At 42.5% G+C, this 12,830-nt stretch overlaps 1 protein-coding gene across 3 annotated transcripts in view; it reads left to right on the top strand.

Annotated features, from left to right (window-relative positions):
* lrp4 (low density lipoprotein receptor-related protein 4) overlaps positions 1-12,830 on the top strand; it is a 129,623-nt gene that overhangs the window by 20,101 nt on the left and 96,692 nt on the right. The window lies entirely within an intron of this gene.

Below are 12,830 nucleotides of genomic sequence, written 5' to 3'. Positions count from 1 at the left end.
TCAGATCTTTAGAGGTTGACCTCTCCAAAACGCTGGGTTGGAGTCGGACACAGTTGTTGTCATTGTGCTGGTAGTTAATGATTCTGCCCCTCCATTTTCACCCAGTCTCCTTCAGTTCCGCTGGTTCCTTTTATAGTCAGGAAATGGCTTTCCCGAATAGACGTAACTTCCAGGTCAGTGGACTTGGGGTGAGGGGTCACTGTTGGGTTGAGGCAGCCATAATTGGATGACTGGGCAACTTTCTGTGTTGCTCAATCAATGTGCAAATCATGGTCAGCTCACATAGAAACCCATGTGCAAATGTACGTGGCAATTGGATGAAAATATATGGGATAAACTCTGCAGAGATGAGAAAAAACATGCACCCATATCTCTATCTTTAATGGTTGTATCTCATCTACTATTCTCTGCTCTCTTCCCACTCTTCTAGCTTTTCTCCTGTTTACTTCTTTCTTCACTCTCTCCTATTCGCCTCATTGCTAAGCAACAATGACAGCCGTGACAGATTTGCGCTTTGGCTCACACAGTGTCACATCTGACTTTAACCAACCCCCTCCCACATAAACACACATACACACACATACTATAGAACCAAATGCCCTGCTGGTCTGCGGTTTATGATACTGAACCCCTGCCCCCCCTCAAAATGACTCCCTGGTCAGCACCCCCTCACTGAGGTGACAGGAGGGAAGCGTCCAGCTGGAGGGAACTGTTGTTTTCCTCTCCTGAGGGCTTTGATCCTTTGCCCTTCATCCCCCAAATCAGCAGGCTGCCCTGCCAGCCTGAAGAGGGGGCTGGATCGAGCCTTGATTTAGCACCATTCCTTCTGCCCATGGGGACGGAGGCCATAATGTTGCAGAGGTAGGAGGCATACTTGTGTTGAGTTGTGCGACAGCTGGTATAAGGTGGAGGCCCTTTTTCTAGATCCCTAGTGCCCCCTTCACCCCACTCATGTGCTTCCCTGCCTTTACTTTTACCTAGCCAGAGCTAGCTCTCGGATCCCCTTAGCTCCACAGCGCAGACTCATTGTCCCTAATCCCTTTTTGCGTCTCTGGGGAGCAGAGGGAGAAGTCTGAGGTTCCCTCACTCTCCCCTCCTTTGGTACCCCCTGATCCCGGCCCCATTTTTTAAGGCTTTAAGTCGACTGACCTGTCAGCCGCTCTCTCTTCCCCAGAGTCAATGCGACCCAGCCCCCTCAAAGAACCATCCACACCGGCCTTCTGTTTGAACAGGCCCCACCAAAAGGCCCCTTGTGCTGCCCTTTGTGAGCTCATAAATAAGATCAGAGTTAAAGTCCTTGTGCTCTTGTGTCCAGAGACGGGCTCTGTGGGCCAGGAGGACTAATGCCGCTTGGCAGGCCTATCGATCACAAAGCTCCTCCCAGAACATTGACCAGTTCTGCAACTGTCCTCATGCCTAGCCTGCAACATGGAGCTTACACATCCACACAATTGTAGCATGGTTCTAAAACACATCATTTGTAAAGACGGATGACATACTATGAAACCTATGAAAATATAAATCTGCCAATGTCTTTACCAAAAACGCTATACCAAGGAAGCTCTGGTTTGAACAAAAAAAAGTAAACTCAGTTGATTCAACATTCCCATATAGCTACGTCATTTAAACATTACATTACAAAGAATGTATTTGTATATACCTAGATAGACAATTTTAACCATATAGCCAAGCCTAACATGCATACAACAGTTATACTGACTGCCACAGGGATGCCCCTCTGACTCCGTCTTCCTTGTTTTATTCTTTTTTTAAAAATCTTAACCAGTACAAGCAAAACCCTGGCCAAAACATCAATATCATCACATCTTAGTGTATCCCTGACCCTGTCCAGGAAGCTTTCCTTGCAGTCCAAATCAGCCCAGATTTATGGCAGGGCTTGGCTGGAGCAGAGCTCTGCTAAAACAATCGCCTGTCTTGTAACTTAAGAGGCAAATAAAAAATACATAGTCTCCTATCCCTGGCGTCTGAATGAGATGTCACCACGTGTCCAATGAGAGAAAACACGACCAATGCTGTAAAACTCTGGTCTCTTGACGACAGTCTGAAGAACAAGGAAGGAATCAGTAAGCAAGGGCCAGAGAAGAAAAACTTGAAGACTGAATAGAATAACAAATAGACCAAGGTTAAAGGTCCAATGGATGCAAGCCAACTGAAAGAGTGGAAAGGCCAGTGTGCTGCAAAGAGAGAAAGGAAACAGGTTATCAAGGCAACCCATTACAAGTAGATTAGGTGAGGGTAAACCGAGCTGTAGCAACAAACCGGATTATAAAATATCACTGGCAGCTCAGTTAACTGTGCTTTAAGATGCCTGAGCCCTCAGCTGGTTAGAGAGAAGATTAGAGAACATGACAAAGTCTCCGGTGGCTGGAAGATTGAAGCATGAAATAAGTAATGAGATTGTGTTTTTAGATATGTTTTTAGCTGATAATTTCCAACTTTGTCCTCAACTTTGGGACTTAGCACTCCTCAGAGGTTAAATATATCACAATCATAAAATCTGACATTTATGTACATGCACATGTTGTACACAGAGATAGCCAATTGTCCTGCATGATGTCAGGAAATATCGTATTTCCTAGGGTGAGTGGCTGTTTGCCCCTGGTCCAAATCCCCCTGTCACGACGATTACTGTGCGTCTGGAGCCACTGGCCCACCTGTTCTCATTCCTTCATCATCAAAATCAAACAGGGAGTCTGGCCTGGGGTAGATGGCGAGGTCAACACTGTTCGACAGGGTCTTTGGTCTACTCAGTAGAAAAGTGTGGGGGGGTTTGCGAGAGTCCCAAAAAATGTTTCAACTTGTTACAAAGTTGGCAAAATGAATACGTTTTCAAAGCAAGCTCAAAAAGACAATGTTGTCCAATCACTGGTAAATACAACCATGATTATTTGTAATGTCCACACTTGATGATAGGTGAAAAGTCTGTGAGACGCAATCCATTTTGGGTAATAGTGCATCAATTTGGCCAACCTTTCCTTATTCGTTGTAAAGCAACCACATAAACAGGACATGGGTGTAGCTTTGGGACATTTGCAAAAAATATTTAAAAATGCAGACTTAAGTGTACATGCTTTATAGATGATCTGTTTCAGAAAGTTGCTTGACACAGCTCCCAGATTCTTACATCAGCAAGGTGTGTGCCGGATCAAGTTTTCAGACACAAGCACTTTTTTTTAAGCATACTGATTAGGGGTGTAACGGTATCCGTATTCGTCCCGTACCGTCGCGGTTCGGACGTCACGGTTCGGCACATGCAGTCACACGGCGAATACGCCTTTTTTTACGAGTGGGAAAAAAGTCTGTCACTCAGGGCAGTATTACACTATATATAATCCAGGGGGCGGTATTACGCCTAAAAGCCAGCCGCCCGTAAATAACAAATGAAGAACAAGAACAAAACGAACACAATACATGAAGAAGAAAAGTTAGTGGCTATGGCGAGTTCACACAACACACAGGAGCTAGAAGACCCACCTGCTTCTTTTAAATCAGGTGTGTGGGAACATTTCGGGTTCCCTGTGGACTACAACAATGATGGGGTGCGATTTGTGGATCGGACGAGGACGGTGTGTCGGCGTTGTTCGTCAGCGATGCGGTATGCTAGTGGTAACACGTCAAACATGCTCAATCACATCCGAGTCAGTCTCAGTCCCCAGCGAGAGGGTTTTCTCGACGGCAGGTGACATAGTTGATAGTTACCGCCAACAGATCTGCCCTCACTACTGACAACGTAGACAAACTCATCTTTTTGAAGAACAACTTGAAAATAGAGTAAAGCTTGAGTACCTTTATTTAGGCATAATAGCCTCACACACTCACAAGTTAATTACACATGTTAGACATTGCTCCTAAAGGTACAGATTTTATTTTGTTTTATATTTATCATTGTATTTATTTTATATTTTGACATTAGGAGATGTTATACAGTTCTGTATTGCCTTTTATTGATTGTGATTGAAACACTTTCTTATTATTTATTTTAATATTTTCAAGACATCCTTTTTAGTTTTACAGCTTATTTAACCTTTTTGTTTGACATCAGCCATTATAAATAATATGGCCATCTGAGTGTATGTGTTACTGTTTGTGGTTTGTTTTTAACTGTAATACAGTTAATGATTCCAAATGTTAGAGTTCCTTATTTTCATACCAAAACTTGCACTACTGTTAAAAATAAATAACAGCAAAAAAAATATGCATTTGGGACTTTTTTTTGCTTTTCCTTGTTGTACCGAACCCGTACCGAACCGTGACCCCCAAACCGAGGTAACCGAACCGTGACTTCTGTGAACCGTTACACCCCTAATACTGATGCATCAAAGGACATGAGGAATCTTTTGATAGCACAGGTCAAGGCTGTGGGGACATCCTAGGACATGTGTCACTTGTAGTCATTCTGCAGGAGAAGTATTTGTTGCAGATAGTGAACTTGATACCAATCTATATACATCTATATTTAGAATTACCTAGAGATGTCCCGATCCGATCACATGATCGGGAATCGGAGCCGATCACGTGATTTTCAAAAGATCGGAATCGGGAGCAAAAAATCGGGGATCGTTATTTTTTTTAATAAATTTTTTTTATAAAATATTTTTATTATTTAATTTAATGTTACAAAACAGAAATGACCATGTTCACGTCTTAAAGTCATTCTGAGGCCTTAGTTTTGGTTTAAAATTACAGAACATCATGTATGTGTTGCTTCTTTTGGGCTTGTTTTCAGACCTGGTTGCTTATTTCTCTCAAATCTGGCAACAGCGTGGGCGCAGTGTCTAATAGTAGCAGTAAGCTAACGAGAGGCTACGTTCAGCTGGTGACTCGGGAGTCGGGACAGAGAAAATGTCAGGAGTTTGGAAGTATTATAAAATTGAAAGCGAAGGCAGTGTAACAGCCAGATGCAATGTTTGCAAGGCAGAGGTTCCGCGTGGTGGAAAGAACAGAGCTACGTTCAACGCGACCAATCTAATACGCCACCTGAGAAACAAACACCAACAACAACACGACGAGTACACAGCGGCCACTCAGGTAACGGCACTGAAACAACCGACACTTTCAGAGACTTTTAAAAGGAAAGATAAACTGCCCCAGAACAGTGAAAAGGCCAAACAAATAACAGCCAAGATAGCTGAATTCATCGCGTTGGATGACCAGCCGTTATCTGTTACCTTTTTTTCTCTTAATGCATTGCATACAGATCGGATCGGGAAAAATCGGTATCGGCAGATTGTCAAAATCAAATGATCGGAATCGGATCGGGAGCAAAAAAAGGTGATCGGGACATCCCTAAAATTAGCCCGTAAGTGGAAAGGCGGCTAACTTTCATCCTCTGTTTTATTACTGAGCTCAGAGAAATGTTTGGGTCAGGGAGTCTTTATAGAGGAAAACTGCTTTCACTGGGACACTGCCTTTTAAGAACAGAATAGTCAGTATTTTTCAGTGTTGGGAATAAGCCTTTGATAAGTGTTTGATGCGACCATTTTTCCTCGTTGCCTCTAATCAATCACTAGGAACCTCAGACTCCCTGGCCTCACTGGTTTTCTTCCTCCTCTCTTTTCTGTGGGATACGAGTCTCTCTTTTCCCCCCTCTGTCCCTCTTATGAAGTGAGAGAAGGAAGGTGATGGGGGGGGGGGGGGGTTGAGTCAGAGAAAGAAAAGAGAGAGAGTGAAATACAGAGAGAAATGGAGTGCATAAAGACGAGAAAGAGTTCCTCCAGTGTTTCTTTAACATGTTTAACTGTGGTCCAGGCGGCCCAGGGGCTTTTGTTGGCGATCCACGGATCCCCGCCGGGCATTGTGGGAGCAGGTCAGAACTGCAGGGGATTGTGGGAAAATCCATTAAACTAGGTACGATCATCAACAAATAAAAAGTTATATCAAACTGAGCTAAGTCATCAAAAAACAACCTTTCTTCTAGAGTCCTAAATGTTAATCTTTATATCTTGTGAAAATGTCACAAGATATAAAGATTAACATTTACAAATCTTTATATTTTGATGGTACAGTGATGACTTATTTTGGTAGGCCAGACCTGGAGGTTAGCATTGCAAGGGTTCCCTCGACAAAAACAGTGGGATTCTCCCATTGGATTTCCCTATATGGAAGATACAGATCTTTGGAAAACGCATGTTTATGATACTTAACATGTTTTAGCAACCGCTGTTTTTATGACATGGAAGCTTCGAACATTCACAAGTGGAGTATTAACTGCCGAATTTCATGTCGTAGAAAAAAGCGTGCAAATCTCTTGAGCTTGTGTTAACCACAGACCATATTTCAGGCTTCTAACCACAAACACTTTCAAACAACTTTGACTTCAAGACAAGGTAACCATAAGTGAAGCTTCACTCAAAAAGCATTTTCTGGGTTTTAGGACTCATTACTGCAGCACTCTATAGTCTATTAGGTCTAAGGTGTGTGGTGCAGTTATATCTTCTTGGTTCCAAACTATTAAACAAACTTTTATCTAAATGATGTTGCGTGGGCTTATGCGACCTGCAAAGCCGCTTGTTCCTTTTCAACTATTGAGTGCTTTTAGAAGTCAGTTGGCTGCAACACCTTTAGCAAGTACAGGCCAACAGGGGAAACCTTACCACAAACGTTTATCCAGGGTCCTCTTGTTTGTTAGCCCCTTGCTGTTGGAATTGGTAGCACTATGAACACAGGTGTACAGGCAGGTGACGTGATGGTGTTGGTGGGTTGAAATGCGATGTTGTTGGTTTAGTCCCCAGTTCACTGCTCTGTGTTGGCCTCCTGTGAGTTTGGAATGCCTTGACAGGAGGGGGAGGAAGGGTATATTATGGGGGATGGGAGTTTTGCTTGTGATCTCTTTCTTCTTCTCTTTTCTGTCTATATCTCCAACACTCACACATGCACATACACACCCTGAGAGTGGCCGTGTGGTTAACTCTAGCTCAAGTTCATTGTGGCTGAGTTACGGGAGGCAGTGGTGTTGGAGGACGCTGGGGGGTGGGGGGCAAGGAGGAGCAGTAATTAAAGAGCTTTGAGAGAGGGGGCCCCATGCGCTCTGTTAGATGCATTTCACCCCTCCCTCCCCCTCTCCATAATCCCCACAGGAATAAACAAATTGGGCTTTTCAGCCTGCAAGCTGGGCCTGGGGGCTCCTGTAATGGGATAGACATGAGGTGTGTGTGTGCATTTGTGTTGGACAGAGGGTGATTTTCTGTGTGAGATATTAGAGAGAACATGTGTTTCTTGGTCAGATATCTGTGTGTGTGTGTGTGTGTGTGTGTGTGTGTGTGTGTGTGTGTGTGTGTGTGTGTGTGTGTGTGTGTGTGTGTGTGTGTGTGTGTGTGTGTGTGTGTGTGTGTGTGTGTGTGTGTGTGTTGTGTGTGTGTGTTGTGTGTGTGTGTGTGTGTGTGTGTGTGTGTGTGTGTGTGTGTGTGTGTGTGTGTGTGTGTGTGTGTGTGTGTGTGTGTGTGTGTGTGTGTGTGTGTGTGTGTGTGTGTGTGTGTGTGTGTGTGTGTGTGTGTGTGTGTGTGTGTGTGTGTGTGTGTGTGTGTGTGTGTCCCACCACAAGTGCTGTAAGTGGCTAATTGCTCCCAGCTCAGTGGTGAAGTGTGCAAACGGACAAAGAGGCCTCAGCTTCATTTACTTAATCCACGGGTCTGGTATCTGAACCAGATTATACTGTGATACCTCTTAAACACCTGAGCACCCTTTGTTTGTATATGTGTGCAGTTAGTATGTTTTTACTCACAACTTTAATTGCTTAACACGAGAACCGCCAGAGGTCGCTGTATACCTAAAACCGCCAACGGGTCAAATGTACCCGCTATTGATTTTCAAGGTATGTTCTTTTATTTATCATACAAGGACAGTGAGTTTTGATCGCACAGGGATGAAACTTATACCAATAGAATCTGTGGACTCTCAGCTTTTTATGATATAGTTTGTGAAGATAGCATGAAGTATAACATATCGCTACCAGTGCTGATTTAAATGCTTGGTTGACACAATGACTTGTGTTTTGTTTAAGTACAAATCTCTCTATCTCTCTCTCTATCTATCGATCCATCTATAACTGTCTATCTCTCTATAACTATCTATCTCTCTCTCAATCTATCTCTCTATCTATAAGGAACCACAGTAGACAAAAGGCGTTGCTATAGCAACACGTCATGTTTACGCAGCATTTTCTATCTATATATTCTACCCGCTGGCGGATATAGGTATAAATGGAATTTTTGTTGGCGATTTTTTCAATCTGACTACATATTGACAATTTTTAACAACAGAGGGTGATACATAACACACTTTCAGGAAAAGTCACAAACTGGGAGACTTGAATATTTTATTGAAAAAAAGTTACATACAATCAAAAAACAGATGCGGGTAAAATTGACCCGTTGGTGGTTCTAGTGTTAAGAAAGACCTATAGGACAGGTATCTTTATTCCTTTTCTAAAAAAGTTTGTGATAAACACCTGGTCAGTTTACAACCATGTTAAACTTTACTTTTAAAAACTCATATTCTGCCATTTTTCATGTCATTTGGATCTCAACAATTTATCAGTGCTGGTTCCTGTTTTATAAGGCCACCTGATTGTTAAAATCGACAGAACAATAATACTGTTCACCTTCCCAGTAACACGTTTTTTTCTGTCCACAGTCTTATGTACATTTCCTAAAATTGTATCCTCAGATGGTCCTAATCCTAAACCTCATTGGGGCGACGCAGTGCACCTCCAAATGTCCTAATTGGATCAGAAGCACAGGGGCATGATGTCAGGCATGCAACTGACACGAAGTAGGGAGAGAGAGTGTATCTAAATCCTCATCTTAAAGCTGAAATGTGCCGCGCGTCACACGGTTTGCTGTCTTTCGCTTAATGAGAACCACCAATTTGACTGTTTTGTTAAGCTAATAGAGCTTTATGCGATGTTTGCCATCGTGTCTAAAATGGATACTGCTGATCAGTTCTGAAATGTGTGTGAGTGTTTTTGGAAGGCAGGGGGAGGTTAAATGAATTCAGCCTCTCTCCAAATGTAATGAGCCTCAAGCACATCTCATTTCACTGGCTGTTGCACTTAAAAAAATTAAAAAAATAGCCCCCCCCTCCTTCTCCTCTTCAGTTTCTCCACCTCCAATTCCAGTCTTTCAGGCGACTTCAGAGGGCTCTGCCATGCAAAGCAGCCAATGATTTACTAAAATGTCCTTTAATCATTGCAGGTTTTATTCCCCCGGCCTGTCTGGAGGTCAGTAATCGTCTTTTTACCACACAAAAGGAGCTCTGTTTGTCGTCGGCTTGTTGACAGCAGAGAGAGGAGGAGAGTCGGGACGTTTCAGCTTGTCATCCTGCAGGTCTGATGAAGATCAGCAGGTTGTTCATTAAACATCACTCTGAGTCTCAGCTGCTTTGTTGTCCTTTCAGAATGTAGAGACACAGATGTTACTCTGTCACTGAGGAAAAGGGGGGAGGAGGGGTGAAAAGCGTATGAGATGCCAAAAAGAAAACTCTGTTACAAAACAGCATTGAAGCTGGCATCCCGCTGAATCCATGCCTCAAAGCCGCCTTGACTAAAATATCTCTGAAAAACCTCGTCAGAGAGGAAGCGGAATCGGCTTTGAAAGAAAGCAAGTTTGTTTATCTCCCCTCCTCCTTTCCTCCCCCTTATAACCATCCTACTCCTCCCCTGTTCAGCTCCCCCAGATGCTGTTCCAGTGAATGCACCATGTCTGCTTTCACCTCTCGCATCGGATCGCACAGCTCATCGTCGAGACATGAAACACTTCCTTTTGCATCATATACAGGCCCGCTTCCTCCTCCCACAATCCCCTGCTTTATTCACCTCTTCCACTTAAAAGAGTAGGACAAAACCAATTCTGTGGGATAGGGGGGTTGGGTGGCTGCTTGAACAGAACACAGAACAAGAAGAGGAAGACGTTGCTCTGATTCGTCTTGAATCAAAGTCTAGAATATTCCATCAGTGGCGTTGTGTTTCTCTGTTGCTGCCAACGTTACTCCTCCGCACTGCTCTCTTCCAAACACCATGGTTTGTAACTCTTTCCCCTGGTTTTATTCGGTTTCTTTTATCTTTAAAGTGGGTTGCATCTGTTGTGCGTGAAGGCAAACATCTTCTGATGCTGCAGAACGCAGGAGAACCACAGAACCATCTGTCACTGCCAGCCAGGCTGATGGGGGAGGGCGGTGGAGGAAAGTGTAGATGAAAATGGAGAAGACTGAGAATAGTGAATCATCTCTCTATGTCCCAACTACGATTTCTGCGTGATCGAGGCATGCATTTCTCTTTCATGCTCTCCCTGTTCTTCTTCCATTTCATCTGCTCTGTCCTGTGCGATTTATTAATCAAGGACAACCCAATTTGATTTAGTAAAAATCCTGCTGTGAAGATACATTTATATTTTGGTGATAATCTGTAAAGCCAAACCGTTTTAAAATAGAATAATTTATCTTGATTTTCATCAGATACACTTTCAATCAAATCTTGTCAAATGTAATCAAATACACTTTATTAGCAAATTAAGCTTTCCCAGATGTTAACAATTAGATTTTCTGAGAATATAAAGACGTTCTATTGTTTCAGATGATGCAAAAGTGCATTAATAAAGTTTGATTCCCTACATCAACACGATCATAATGTATAGTCGTAATCACTGTATTTTGCAACATAATCTGTGGAATTATCATTTTTCTACTAACCTTGCAGCTCTACAAACTGTCATCAATAACAACCATTTTTGCAGCTTTATTTCTCAAACAAATCTTAATCCGTGTTCACCTGACTGATTGTTACAAGGAAACTGTGTGTGTGTGTGTGTGTGTGTGTTTGTGTTTGTGTGTGTGTGTTTTTTTCAGTTGTCGGCCAGCAGCCTGCAGGCATCTGGGCTGGCAGGCAGGCCAGAACAGGTCCAACCTTAAGATCAGACCTCAGGCAGGAACTATTCTATCTGCTCCCAGTCTGGGACATATCACTCTGCCCGTATGGTGTGTGTGTGTGTTTTTGTTTAAGTGGCCCAGACAGGTCTATTCTTTTAATCAAGGCTGGCTGAAAACAGACGGGAGTGATCTCAACATCACGCTAGCTGGGCGAAGAGCTGTCAGTCAGCTTAAGGAAGGGGACATCCAACAGAGCAAGACAAGAAGGAATCGAGGAAGTAGAAAGAGGAAGGGAAGCAGGGATGTGAGGCATAAAGAAAGAAAGCCCTAGATTTAGGACAGGGAGGCGGAGTTGCGGGGAGGACAGAGGAACGGATAATTGAGACGTGTGTGTCAGGAGAGCGATTTATTCTTTCCTGAGAGTAAAATATTACGCTGTCTTTCCATTTGTCCGAAAGCTGAGGGCCTCTCAGGCACTATTTGTTATGGCTGAACCCGAAACAAATTCATCTGAATGAAAGATGGTCTGACTGCAAGCAGTCACGTTATGCTTCGCAAATGTTTATTCATTGTCAACGCTAATATGTTGAAGAATGACCTTCATCCGCCATCCTGGATTACAACGGGACAGAATGTGATTTTGTAGCTAGAACCCTTATGGGAAACCTTAGTCTTTTGTACAGAACATATTTGGTTTTGTATCTATCTAGCAGAACTTAAGTTTTACAATAACATTTTGAATTTAATATAGCCCCAGATTCTTTTAAAATTAGAATTTTCCGCAAAAATGTGTTGAATATTCCTTAACCAAATTCAGAGGATCCTATTGGATTTGCATGATCTAAAGGCTAACTCCTTTTTTAATGGAAATATCTCCTCAGAAATCTTCTCTGGCTCAACTCTACAGCTCATAACGCCATTTTAACTTCTTTGTTTGTATTTGACGTATATTCAAATGTATTGTAACATTATGGCCTGATATTCCAAATAAGACTATTATGTCAAATTCACAACTGGGGTCCTGTTTGTTAGTTTGGACCATCATTTATATTAGTTTTGATAATGTTGTTCTCACCAAAGTATTTTCAATGACGTGATTGCTAACAGCTTAACATGATTAAACAAATGAATGTATAGATATATTTGAGATTAGATGTAAGTGAAAGGCCTGGAATAATTCTCAATTTCTTTAAAAAGATGAATGGTGGAAACCTGGATGATATACTGGATGTTTAAATCCAACAGTTATTCTGACTAAATGTGTCTAAACTGGGGGTTTTAAAGTCTGCATGATTGTTCCACGGCTCATGTTTCCTGCAGTATTGGAACTATTTTTAGTAATATCACCATGTTCCCAATCTTCAGCGTTTACCTTGGTGAGTGCACTCATTATCACGGATAGAAATGATGACCAAATCCATGAAAACAAGACGGAGGTTGTAATAAACCAGAATTACCCTTGAAATGCCCTCTTTTCCATTATCCTCTTTCCTTTCTGCTCTCTCCTCCTTCTCCTTCATTACACTAGTGCTGTTTTGTGTGATGACTTGATGCGGCTGAAGCTGCTGTCACACGCCACAGCATAAAGATTGATGTCTTCATATCCCGAAATGCCTTGGGCCAAATTAGCGTTTATTGAGTTGCATCCTGATTTCTTTTTCATTAGGGCCTAAAACAGGATACCACTCGCATCATCCCAGGCTGATATTAAACACAGCATCATGCCTTGGGACCATAACAAACACACAAATGCACACACTCTTGATTGTTTTAGCTTTATTGTTGATCAAGGTGGGGATCTTAACTCGAGGAATGGGATTATAGTGCGAGTACGATGATTGCTGTCTACAAATGAAACTTTGATGAGTGCTGTGCCTCCACCTCCTCCTGGCTGCTGATGATCCATTAACAGTTGTTATAACACTGGAGTGTAATTACAATCCAGCTAG

Source organism: Gymnodraco acuticeps, unplaced genomic scaffold (assembly GCF_902827175.1).
Source record: "Gymnodraco acuticeps unplaced genomic scaffold, fGymAcu1.1, whole genome shotgun sequence".
Taxonomy (NCBI): Eukaryota; Metazoa; Chordata; class Actinopteri; order Perciformes; family Bathydraconidae; genus Gymnodraco; species Gymnodraco acuticeps.
This window is presented reverse-complemented; position numbering and strand designations above follow the sequence as displayed.